This window comes from Schistocerca cancellata, chromosome 5 (assembly GCF_023864275.1).
Source record: "Schistocerca cancellata isolate TAMUIC-IGC-003103 chromosome 5, iqSchCanc2.1, whole genome shotgun sequence".
NCBI lineage: Eukaryota > Metazoa > Arthropoda > Insecta > Orthoptera > Acrididae > Schistocerca > Schistocerca cancellata.
Window position 1 is genome coordinate 213206272 of NC_064630.1, and position 12910 is coordinate 213219181.

The 12910-nt window shown below is 37.8% G+C and overlaps 1 protein-coding gene across 5 annotated transcripts in view; it reads right to left on the reverse strand.

Moving 5' to 3' along the window:
- Window positions 1–12910, reverse strand: part of LOC126188977 (signal transducer and activator of transcription 5B) — a 135015-nt gene that overhangs the window by 104970 nt on the left and 17135 nt on the right. The gene's annotated exons all lie outside the window — the stretch shown is intronic.

Here is a 12910-nt window from a genome sequence, read left to right on the forward strand (position 1 = left end):
GTAGGGCTGCAAGTTACAAGTTATTGCTTTTGTATCAAAAAGTGACATAATAAGACCATAGCCGTGTGGAAATACAGGGAAATTCTTACAGAAAATAAAAACTGCAACCAGCCACTCTTATTTATCTTACTATCATATTCATTAAAGAATAAAAAACATGAGCCACTTGACACAACATAAGACATTGAGATTTCAAAAACAACTAGGTTTCTTCCATTCATTACAACGAAACCGTATAATACTTATGTCCCAATAGTAGAACCAGGAGTGCTGCACAAAAACACAGGCTTTTCTACATCTGAAGCACACAATTATTTACTTGAGATACCAGTTAGGTTGTTTTAGCTCTTTGTTAGAGTTGTTAAAAATAAAAATGAGGTAAACTGCATTTTCTGTACAATGTGGACAGACCACATCACCTCACCAGGTCCAAAAGATTTGCAAAATTTTCATTCTTGTTTATCTCACATCAACCACTCAAAGTCTCAACTACACAGAGAACCGTTATCTTTACTCCTTTCATTATTTGTATTTCACCCAACATTCCACATTAACATTTACATTAAATGATACTTTTTTCTAATATTGCTCCTTTCTGTGTGGCAATATCACACCTACTTTCGCAATAGTTGCCAACAGGCATCATTTGGTTGGTATCATGTAAATGACATAAGATGAATGTGAACAAATATCAGAAGATCACAATATTGGTTCAAAGCAGGTGATATCAGTAGTTTTTAATAAATATGACAATTAAAAGTTGCTGTTTCCTGTTTTTACTTATTGCAAGAATTCAGTTGTACAACAGTTAATGTATTCTATTATCCTTTAGTTTCCTACTCTACATTTAACGATATCGAAAGAGTGATAAAAATAAGTTTTAAATGAGTGTTCCTTATTCCGAAAAATTTGACGCATATTACAAATATGGATAATAGTTATCTGATAAACTTCAAAATTGTTACACGAATATTAAGAAAGCAGTATTGATGGTAAGCAGGTATGTAACAACTGAAAAAGCAGCTTTCCTGCCTATTTTACTATGATTAAATTTAATATATGCAAAAAGAAGTAATAGAAATGTATTGATAGTTTCTTATTATTACAGTGCACTCAATTGGTTTCTAATAGCTGCACCTTTATGTTAATGTATAGCTTGACTCCTTCGATATCCATGAAAGTTCTTGAAGTTGGAATCTACAGAAAATCATACAAACAAGTAATTTGGTCAATCCAGACTGACTTTTGGGACTAAGTCTCTTTCAACAAAAATACGAGGGTTGCCCAGTAAATAATGCCCCATATTTTTTTTCTCCAGAAGTATTTATTCCACAACAATCAAATTTACATATGTGAAAGACTGATGTTTTGTCTACTTGCTTTATTTTTCCACATAATCTCCTTCAAGTTCGACGGCCTTTTTCCAGCGAGACACAAGAGCGTGTATTCCCTGCCGGTAAAAATCTGTACTCTGCCTACGGAGCCAGGTTGTCACTTCGTGAATCACTTCTTCGTCATCGGCAAAACGTCTTCCACGAATGAAATTCTTCATTGGCCCAAACAAGTGAAAGTCTGAAGGAGCCAAATCGGGGCTGTAGGGTGGATGGGGTAACACTATCCAACCCAGTTTCGCGATGTGTTCACAAGTCCTCAAACTTGTGTGAGGACGAGCGTTATCATGCACACACTTTTGAGTATCCAAGCTGATTGATAATCACATCCACACTTCCTTTGCTTACTGACAACTCCAGTGCCAATTGTCGAGTTGTAATGCGTCGATCCCGTCGAATGAGAACATCAGCCCGCTGCAACATGTCAGGCGTGACAGCCGTGGGAGGCCTTCCCGACCGCGGCAAATCTCGGAGCTCCGCAGCACCGCCCTCTGATGCTTTCACCCTCTGTGCCCAGCGACCAACAGTACTCCTATCGACTGCAGATGTTCCGTAGACTTTGCACAAGCATTTATGAATATTGCCCACGGTTTCTTCCTCTGCTACGAGAAATTCAATCACTGCACGTTGTTTATGACGGATGTCACCTGCAGACGCCATTTTAGAACATTCCTACACCACCGCTCTCTGTCGGAGGAAATTGAAACTTTGCGTACACACGCGGGAAACTTCAAATAACTCGCACCTAAAGTGTCACATTTCTAATATTTTTTATTTCGGAGAAAAAAAATATGGGGCATTATTTACTGGGCAACCCTCGTATCTTCTTCCTAAAGAAAGTTTCCATCTACCTTTATATAGTGGCTGACAAATAAAATGAAATCTCAGTTTCAAAAATATGATTCAGCCCTTCTCACATATCAGTGTGTATCGCCGGAAATGCATAGCCTCCTATTTCCATCTATTGTACTATTTTTCTTTCCTTGCTTTGTTACCTCAAGATATGACATTTCTGTCTCTTTGTATATTGTAATTGTTTTACTATTTGTATATTTATGCATTTATGTCGATGTATAATTGGTTTCTTTCGTAAATATTATTTGTATTTTTACGCTCGGTCTTGCCTAGGGAAAACTGCTATCGAACGATTACGTCGATAGGTCGTGTGAAGAATCAAAGTGTGTAGGATCTTTGGTAGTGTTAACTCTGCCGCGTGGAGCGCGGGCTGAGAGAGGGAGTGTGGCGGGAGTAGCGAGTGGAGCAGGTGTGTTGTGTGACGCTCCCGCGAGTTGCCGCGCTTTCGGGGTTTGGCAGCATGTAATTGCGCTCGACTTGCGATGATAGTTTCTGACATGGTGTCGCGGACGGGAAGCATTAACTAGCGCACATCAAGAGCCCGTTTCGTCTGGTGACCGTGTCAAGAAGAAGGCGCGCCAACATCCAGCTTCTGCAACAGCGACGGCCGACAATGAGTGACTGTCGCCACCTCCTCGATCGACGGCTTCAAACCTTCAATCCACCAACAAGGAAGACTGGAAGCAAGTAAAGTTTTAGAACTGTATGGCAGACCTCAGCTTTCATACTGTACCATTTTCGTAACTATAATTACAGCAACTTAGCATGAACCTTTGTTGCTCATTGTCCCAATTGCATTACCAAGCAGGGTCCCTTCCTTTTCCGAAATGAACCCGAGTGTCGTTGAAATTTAAATGCCAGCACTAAAGTAATATAGCTAATTCTATTTCACTGCTTTAATTTCAAAGTTCAGTTAGCTGGCTACAATATTCAGATTACACAAGCACAAATTAAGAGTGCGAGTTTTGTTACCATATTTTAGCTTACCTGTGACTACAGCTCAGCTTGGTACGTACTAAATTTTACTATTGTTAATTGTTCAGAATCATTTAATTCAGGCTCAAAGTTAAATCTCTTCTTTCTAAATTGCGTAGATTCAAGTAGCTTTTGAAATGATTGTTGAGGTAGTCCAAGACTAACCGTATTTTACTGAATTTCGATGTGCTTCAGAAAGAAAGCTCACTATTAAATTCAGTCACTAAATTAATTTTCGATTTTCTGGTTTTATTAATTCTTTTGCTAAATTAAGTCAGGGTGTAGCGAAATTTATTACTTCTGACAAACTTTCAGTTTTCACACTACGCGTGTCAACCTTCAGTAGCCACGCTTCTAGTGCTAATTATATGTGTAATAACCTTTCTTTTTCAGTTACTATAGTAATTGTCCTTAGGACTGGCGACCGTGATCTCCCCCAAATCTCAAATACCTAATTACCGCTAGTTAATTGTTAACGTAATGGCTGCACATTTACTTTCTTTATTAACTTTACCCCTTTTCAAAATTAATTTCCACCAGTTTCATTAGCACATTTCCTTTCATTTAGATGTAACCCTTTCCTCCCTCTTTACCGACAGGTTAACTTCGGTGACGATTGCTTTTCCAAAACTCCCATTAGGTACACGCGGTTTCATTTTTCACTGTCATTAAGGTCGGTAAGTGAGGGGGAGGTTACAAGTGCAGCTGCTGCTGTCTCTTATCTTTTTCTATCCTGAGTTACATGACAAAGCCACTGCAAATCTATGTTTTGGAAACAAATTCTTGGACAACTAACTTTATTATGTATGTTCTATCAAAAATAAAATCTATCATGCTTGCCTGACAGAAAATGAGAACCCTCATGGTTGTACTGTTCTATCCAGCCACTGGAACAAATTTAACTTACAAATACTTGTTCCTCTACAAAGTGTGTCCAGAAAGTAATGTAATAACATCTATAAAAAATTTTCACTTGAGATATTCAGAATGTTGAAATTCTTCACAATAGTTCCCTTTGGCATCCACAAGTCTTCCCATAGACTCAGCCGTTGACTGCATGCATCCCTGATGGTGTCACCACAAACCTCATTTAGATTCTGGCACATCAGTTTGGACTATTTTGATAATCCCAAGCCTGAACCTTTCAGAACCATCTTACATCTTGGGCATAAAAAAATAAAAAAGAGCACCAAAATCAGGTCAGGCCTTTAGGAGTACTGAGGCAGTGTATTTAAACTATTCTTGGCCAGAAACTCCCAGAAGCATACAGAGATTCGGCAGGGAGGATTGTCATGGTGCAACTGCCAGGTATCGATGAGCTCCATTTGTCTTGACAATCCTCCTCATTAATCTCTCTAATATTAGCGTAGTAGACAGCATTGACTGTCTTCCCTTGGGATACAAATTCTTGGTCAACCATACAAATGACACTGAAAAAGGCAATCAGCATGGCTTTCGCTTTCAGTTTGCCTATTCTTGCCTTCTTGAGGTGTGGGAACTTAGAGATGTGCATTTGGAACTTTGATGCTTCATCTCTTCAATGTACTCAAACAGCTGTGTTATGTCACCAGTGATGATACTGCCTAATAAATGAGGTTCATTTTCCACACATTCCAAAAGTTCATTCATAATCTCCACCTGGTTGTTTATCAACAGTTTGTGGGCTATCTTGACCCACACTTTCCAATGTTCCAAGTTGTTGTTAAGTATGTTAGCCACAGTAGTTTTTGAAATAGTGAGAGTCTTTGCTATCAGATGCACACTCATTCGACAGGCAGTGTTCAAACAATAAAGAGCACCAAACACATTTTCATCATTTTCGTTGGACAATGGCTGTCAAAAGTGTGATTCGTAACTCACCTCTCCCAGCCTTCCAGAAACGACTCCCACCAACATGAAACTTGAGAATACAACACAACAGAATACCAGTAAGTTTGCTGAATTACCTAGTAGGTGTCAGCAGAACTTGTTGAGTTTAGTGCCACCAACCAAGAGTTGACTTTGCTGCATGCTCTGACACATGTACCACCAGGAGGTTTGTGTAAACAGCGACCCCTGAGCTCCTGGAGCAGACTGAACTAGGTCCTGATGGAAAGGAGAGAGATTGCTTCCCTCTCACCCACTTAATTCCATTGCTCTGAGTACAATGAGTCTAACAAGAGCAATTTAAAAAAATAATTGTATTATTTTCTTGACATACTTTGTATTTTGCTGCACTCCCATAATGGGGGAGAGCCTTCTAGCTATTCCAAATCTTGAGGTAGGTCTTTGTCAATCTGCCTTATTTATCTATGAAAGTCTTTGCTTCAAATCTATATGAGACATGCAGGCATAATTTTGGTCTGTTGTCTCCCCCCCCCCCCTCAACACACACACACACACACACACACACACACACACACACCATCTCTTGTGTACAACCTTTGGCTCTGCACAAACCCTCAAATTCTAATTCAGCAACAGCTGGGTATTAGGTCCAAGTCTTTTTGGCGGAATGAGTTAAGTTACACTTAAACAAAACAAATCAGCTGTTTGAAACTGTATTATTCATTGTATTGTTATTTTGAAAAACAAAAAAAATTGTAAGTACAAATAAAAGTTGATACTTTCTCAGTTACACCAACAGATAAAGTTTATTTCCAACTGATATCTCCATAGCCACACTGATATGTATAATGGAAAATTTACATGCACAATACAGGAACACAGGCCTGCTTAGAAGGAATATTAATCATTTGTCATTAAGCCATAAGGAATCTTTAATCCTTAAATTTAGATAATCAGACAATTGTGATTCCCAATATTATTCTTTTTGTCTAACTGAGGCTCATTCAAGAACTACATAGCAGAATGTAGTATTTCATGATAAATCCTTTATAATGTCGTGTGACTAGGGTCTCCCATCGGGTAGACCGTTCGCCAGGTGCAAATCTTTCGACTTGATGCCACTTTGGCTACTTGAGCGTCGATGGAGAGGAAATGATGATGATTAAGACAGCATAACACCCAGTCCCTGAGCGGAGAAAATCTCCAACCCAGCCGGGAATTGAACCCCGGCCCTTAGAATTGACATTCTGTCGTGCTGACCACTCAGCTACCGGGGGCGGACAGTCCTTTATAATAATAAGTATATATAGGGCACCGTCGGGAAACTTTAACCTCTTTATAAAAAATATGGACACACTGCTGTCCCATTTCACAGTAAAAAAACATGCTGTCCTATCTCACAGTAAAATACAAGCAAACAGTGGTTGATGGTGATTTTAATATTGATTCATTGAAAAGGTCTGTCAGTAAACTATTACAGTGAAACCCATATTTTACATTTTCAAGTGGTCCATACTCAAAAAACTCAAAACTGAGGAAAATACAGAATCGAGGATTCAATAGAACCCGATTGAGGAAAATGTTAAAACCACCCAAAACATGATCAAAAACATATGTAATTGGCATATATGATTAAAAATAGCATTCCTCTCCAATACTTTGTATAAAATCTGTCTAAGTGAAGGATATTAAATGTACAATACAATGTTTATACAATAATGTGTGGTAATGAATTTCACAGTTCTTAAAAAATCACAGATGTGTAACAGCAAGTAAGAACTCACCAAAAAAACTGAAATTGGTATGCAGGTACAAGGTAATCAAGCTGTTTTCCGGCATGCTACAACCACAAATTATACGTTCAAAACACACACCCTTTGTGCCCACCCAGGAAAAAGCAAAAATTGTGAACATGTTGAATTAAACCAAAAACATCACAGCAGCTAAGTGATTAAACCTTATGCATAAACGCAGACATCTGCTTAATGACATACTTCATCACCATTGCCATTATTGCTTTATGCTTTTCTTAAGAGCTGCACTTCATATGCTCACCACCATTAGTGTTCTCTTACACTTGAAGAGAAAAACAGATGTGAAAATATGAGTTAACTTCCCCAACTGACATTACAACCTTATTAGAAGTCCACTACCACTGATGCCAATCTTTATGATGTACAGTGTGTAGTGAGTGCAGTGCAAAGTATACACGAGTAGTGTACGTAGTAGTTGCAACTGTATTGTGTCAGATTTGAACTTGAAAGTCTTTAAAATGAGCTATTGTGAAGCCCTTGTTCTATTTCCATGTGAAATCTGTCATAGTACATCATCTGTATGAAAAGTGTCTTTAAAATGAGCTATTGTGAAGCCCTTGTTCTATTTCCATGTGAAATCTGTCATAGTACATCATCTGTATGAAAAGTGTATTTTCACAGCATCACAAAATGCTTTCACCCTAGCCAGCACTACCATCACTATAGGGCCACTCCCCCTCTCCACGCATCCAGTAGGCGAGCTCATTTTGTGTATGTTAGTGTAGTGTGCTGGCTGTGCTGGCTAATGGGTCGCCAGCCAATAACAGTTCACTAGCCGGCAATGGACGACGTTTCCTTGATTATGACCAGCATATTCTTCGAGGCTCAGTGTTTGAATTTAAAAGGTTGAAGACTGATATTGTTACTGAATACAGTATGACAGAAATACACATAAAAAGATGAGACTGAGTCATACGTGGCACAAGAATATGTGGTGACTGGGCCCCTCCATCACGTATTGGCTTGGTCTGTAACACTGTGTTGATTGACTTTTTTTCTATGACTGTTGCAATTTAACAGTAGTTGTATCATAATTACACAGTCAAGCTAAATATTGCAAGTTGTGTTGGCAACACTGATTGTGAATTACAAGAGAATTTCCTCTCTTGCATCTCCCCTCTCCACAACGACCTAAAATATTCCCAATGATGTGAACCATCTGTTTTATGTCACTTATGACCTGTTCAGTCACATCAAATGTCAATAGGAAGAAAGTGACATGAAGTCAAGAGCCACGTTGAGTAAGAACTTAGAATCAAGGTATACCTTCCTAGAAAGAAATGTAAAATCGGGGAATTTTTAGCATTGATCTTATGGGTTTATCACAGGAGCTACAAATTTATTGTGTAGAATTGCGAAAAACATAAAATCAGAGACTGTAAAATCGAAGTTCCACTGTATTGCAATCATAAACATTGTCATTAAATTTAATTCCTACTGTGAACTTTGCATCTAGGATATGTAAATGCTCTGAGATGGCTATTGACAGTATCTTCATAGACAAATCTCGGGAAAAAGACATATTACAAAACTAATAGTAAACGGGCAATCTGATTATGCTGAAACTTGCCAGGATGAAAAAAATCTATAAAATCTAAGTACAGGAGGGTACTAAATCAGTCAAAAAGTGATAATTTTAGGACAGTGCTCAAAAACATGAACTGGATAGATGTTTACAATACTTGACTCAAATGGAAAATACAAAGCATTCATCAATAAAGTTATGTCCTCTTTTGAAAATTGTTTTCCTCTACATACAAATCAAACCGAAGTCTATAAATGAACCTTGGATTACACGAGGAATAAAGATATCATGTGGGACAAAAGAGACTGTATCTACTATCTAGGAAAAGCTCTGATGTTAGATCTGTAATGCATTACAAAGAATATTGCTAAATATTGAAGCAAGTATTGCAGAAATCTAAGCAGTTTTATTATGAGAAAAAGATAGTTACATCTGGCAACAAAATAAAAACTGTATGGGATATAGTGAAGACAGAGACAGGTAGGGCCAAAAAGAAAGAGGAACAAATAGCTCTAAAAATAAATGAGACATTGGTAACAAGTGCATATAGTGTTGCAAATCTCTTAAACAAGTACTTTGTTTCTGTTACTGATGGTTTGGGGTTAACAGGTTCAGTGAACAGTGCAATGGGGTATCTGAGACCAGTTTTTACACAAATAATTTCAGTAAAATGGAAATGACACGTCTCCCAAAGAAATAGCATCCATCACAAAATCCTAGAAATCAAAGTATTCTAGTGGAATGATAACATACAAACGAAGTTAATCAAGGAGTGCTCATGCAAGTTGAGATCTATCTTAAGTTATTTGTATAAACAATCTCTTATCAGTGAAACATTCCCAGACTGGCTAAAATATGCTGAAGTTAAGCCTCATTACAAGACAGGGTATAAGGAGACACTGTCAAACTATCTAACAGTTTCATTTTTGCTGGCTTTTTCAAAGGTATCGGAAAAGGGTGTGTTAAAGCCTCTACTTAAGATTCTGACTGCAAATAACATATTGTCCAAGTTCCTTAAGGTTTCCGATATACAGAAGGCTGTCGACATGTAGAGTGAGAAAGTCCTTAATTCATTAGATAAGAAATTAGAGGCTACTGGCTTTTTCTGTGATCTGTCAAAAGCCTTTGAATGTGTGAATCACAGCAATCTCTTAAACAAATTAGAATATTATGGTGTCACCGGCAGTACTACGAAATGTTTCAAGTCTTACCAAACAAATAAGAAACAAAGGGAGTCACTGCAAAATATCTGTGGAGTAAGCAGTCAATCTTCATCTGACTGGGTTAATTACATGTGGTGTTCCTAAATGTTTCATCTTGGGTCCACTGCTTTTTCTTGTGTACATTAATGACCTCTTGTCTGTTACATTGCCAGATGCAAAGTTTGTTTTGTTTGCAGATGATACAAACATTGCAATAAGTAGCAAGTCAAGTACAAATTTACAAATGGCAGCTAATCAAATTTTCACTGACATTAATAAATGGTTTGAAGCTAATTCACTGTCATTAAACTTTGAAAAGATCCATTATATGCAATTCAGAACCTGTAAGAGATTTTCTTCCAGCATATATATAACATATGAAGACACGCAAATTGAATTGGTTGACACTGTTAAATTTCTGGAATAACAACTCGATAATAAATTCAGCTGGGAAGGGTATACCACAGCATTCCTGAAGTGCAAGTAACTCGTAAAACTGATCAAAAGTTTTTAGCGCGCAAAAGCGTGTAATAAGAGTCACTTGTGGGGTAAATTCAAGAAAATCCGGTAGAAATCTGTTCAAGGAACTTTGTATCCTAACCACTGCTTCTCAGTATATTTATTCCTTAATGAAATTTGTTATCAGTAATATTTGTATTTCCAGCCGATAGCTCAATATATTGTATCAATACTAGGAATAAGAACAATCTACATAAAGACCTACAATCACTTACTTTGGTCCAAAAAGGGGTCCAATATTCAGGAACACAAATTTTCAATAAATTGCCAACAACCACTAAAAATGTGGTTTCCGATAAAGCTTGAACAGAGCTTGTCAGACTTTTTGATAGGCATCTCCTCCTATTCTATTGATGAGTATCTTAACAGGGACTGTTAGATCACCTTAAATAAAAATGTCTATTAGATTTCGGTTCTGACAGCATTTGGTCACAACAGTCAAGATTAGGTATTTTGTATTTGATACATTTATTATAAGTGCAAAAATATGCTTCATTCCAACAGGGTATTAATTCTGTAAATATTAGCAGTTCCATGTCACTGTAACGTATTCACATATTCTAACAATCTCCTGACAAACAATCACAGTAGTGAGTTATGTTTAGATATTTTATGTTTTCTTTTTTTAGATTTTCTGACTTGTTCCATACCCACAAGAGTCCTCATTTTTGGGTCTATGGAATTAAATCTAAATCTAATCAATCTAACTTGTTCACCTTCATTTTGAATACCAGATGAGGCAGAAAATTGTAGGTGCAAACTATTTTTGTGCATTGTATTGTGAAAATCATATTTGAACTGCAAGTGCTTTTTGTTATTAGCAACAAATACGATTGACGAGTGAGTGTCCTCACAAGTTATCATAAGAATTTCAAGACCTAGGAAGAGCCTTGTGCAGTATGTACAGTTCTCTCTACTTCCACAGGAGGGGTTCCCAACCTTTCTGAATGCAGTCAGATATTAGTTGTCACACCCTCCCTCTTTCCGGTGTCGTCATGAGCATTAGCACCTAACTAAACTTTGGAATGAACAAGAATTTTCTTTGAAGCCTTTTATTTTTAAAATGACAAAATTATTTTTAGTTTTAGTAGGCATTTTATTAAACTACAAACTAATGAATCAATGAAACAGCTTACCTATTTTGTAGAATGATGAAACAATTCTCAGTGCATCACAAATGGTATCTACAATCATCCTCATTAAAGGAAGCTAACTACCTACACTAAGAATATACATCTGTTGCAAACATGCTCTCTCTGTCCCACTCCTCTGCTTAGTGACACTTGCTTCACCCAAACTCTACACCCCCAGTTAAAATCAACCAAGTTAATATGCATGGCCTATAAATACTGTTTGTAAATCCGTCGATTGCTGGACTCCTTACTTCTGAACTGATAAAAATTGCAAGACTTCAGGTTGTCAATGCTATGCGTCTGACCACTGCACTAACAATAACAATAATACTGTGCAGGCTGTACAACAATATACTAGTTATTATCTAGCTACTGTTGTCTGGCTTTGGTAGCCACAGTCAGTAGTCTTGTGTGAAAGAGTTGCATGTGTGTGTGTGTGTGTGTGTGTGTGTGTGTGTGTGTGTGTGTGTGTGTGTGTGTGTGTGTTTTCTGTCTAATTCAAAAGAAGGCTTTTCGGCCGAAAGTTTACTTGGTTAGCAGGCTTCTGTTGCACCTATATGCAACTCAACATTTCCACTATATGATGAGTAGTAATCTAACTGTTTCATAATATTGTCATTACTCCATCCTGAATTTTCCATTGTTTGAATTTATTATACAGGGTCAGCCAGTGAAACGGAAAGAGTTAAATGAGTAGCTAATTCTTTAAGAAAATTTATTTTTTTTAATTCAATGGTTATAAATATAAAGTACAAAGGTAGCCATTTACTGCACAATAAGTGAAAAATTATTTTTTGAATATAACATCTGCCAAATGTCATCCAATGGAATCTATGCACTTCTGCAGCCGGGCCTGGAAGTTTCCCATGACATTTTGCAGCATACTGACTGGTATTCCTTCAAATTCTACCCAAATCTGTTGTTTGAGGGCTGGGATAGTTCTGGCTGGATCGTTCTGAAAAACTCTTGATTTTAAGTAACCCCAGAGAAAATAGTCACAGGTTGTCAAATCTGGAGAGTGAGGGGGGCCAAGGGATATCGCCGTTTTGGGAAATGACGCCACCTGGAAACAAAGCATTCACAGCATTCATGGAAACTCTTGCAGTGTGGCTTGTTGGAACATTGTGTGTTCATTCACTGGTTTGGTTTTGGGGTTTGATGGGGGGCTAAACATTGAGGTCATCAGTCCCCTGTTCCAGACACACACACACTTGTAATAGGCCTATACAGTAAAAGCATAACCTCTGCACCCAGAGGGAGGGAACACCAAGGGGTACAGAGCTAAAATGAACACTGCAATAACACAAAATAGAGGACACTTAAAAGGAGCAGAGCAAATAGTTAACTAGAATAAAACAGACTACAGTGGTTAATGGATAAGGTAAAAGGTCAACCACTCAACTACAAACGAAGAACCTCCAGCTGGATAGCGTTGATAGAGGTACCAACACAACTTGTTACCATAAAAGACACTATTATGGTATCCATGTCACAATTAAAAGTCGCTGGAGTGGGTGTAGCCTGAGAAATCATGCGAGAGTGCCCACACTAGAGTGAGTGATAAAACCCAGCTGCATGGATAAAACGTAAAAATGAGTCAGCTACAGAGGCATCGTCACCTAGAATTTAAGGAAGTGCAGCTGGTAAATTAAAGGACTGCCGCAAGGGG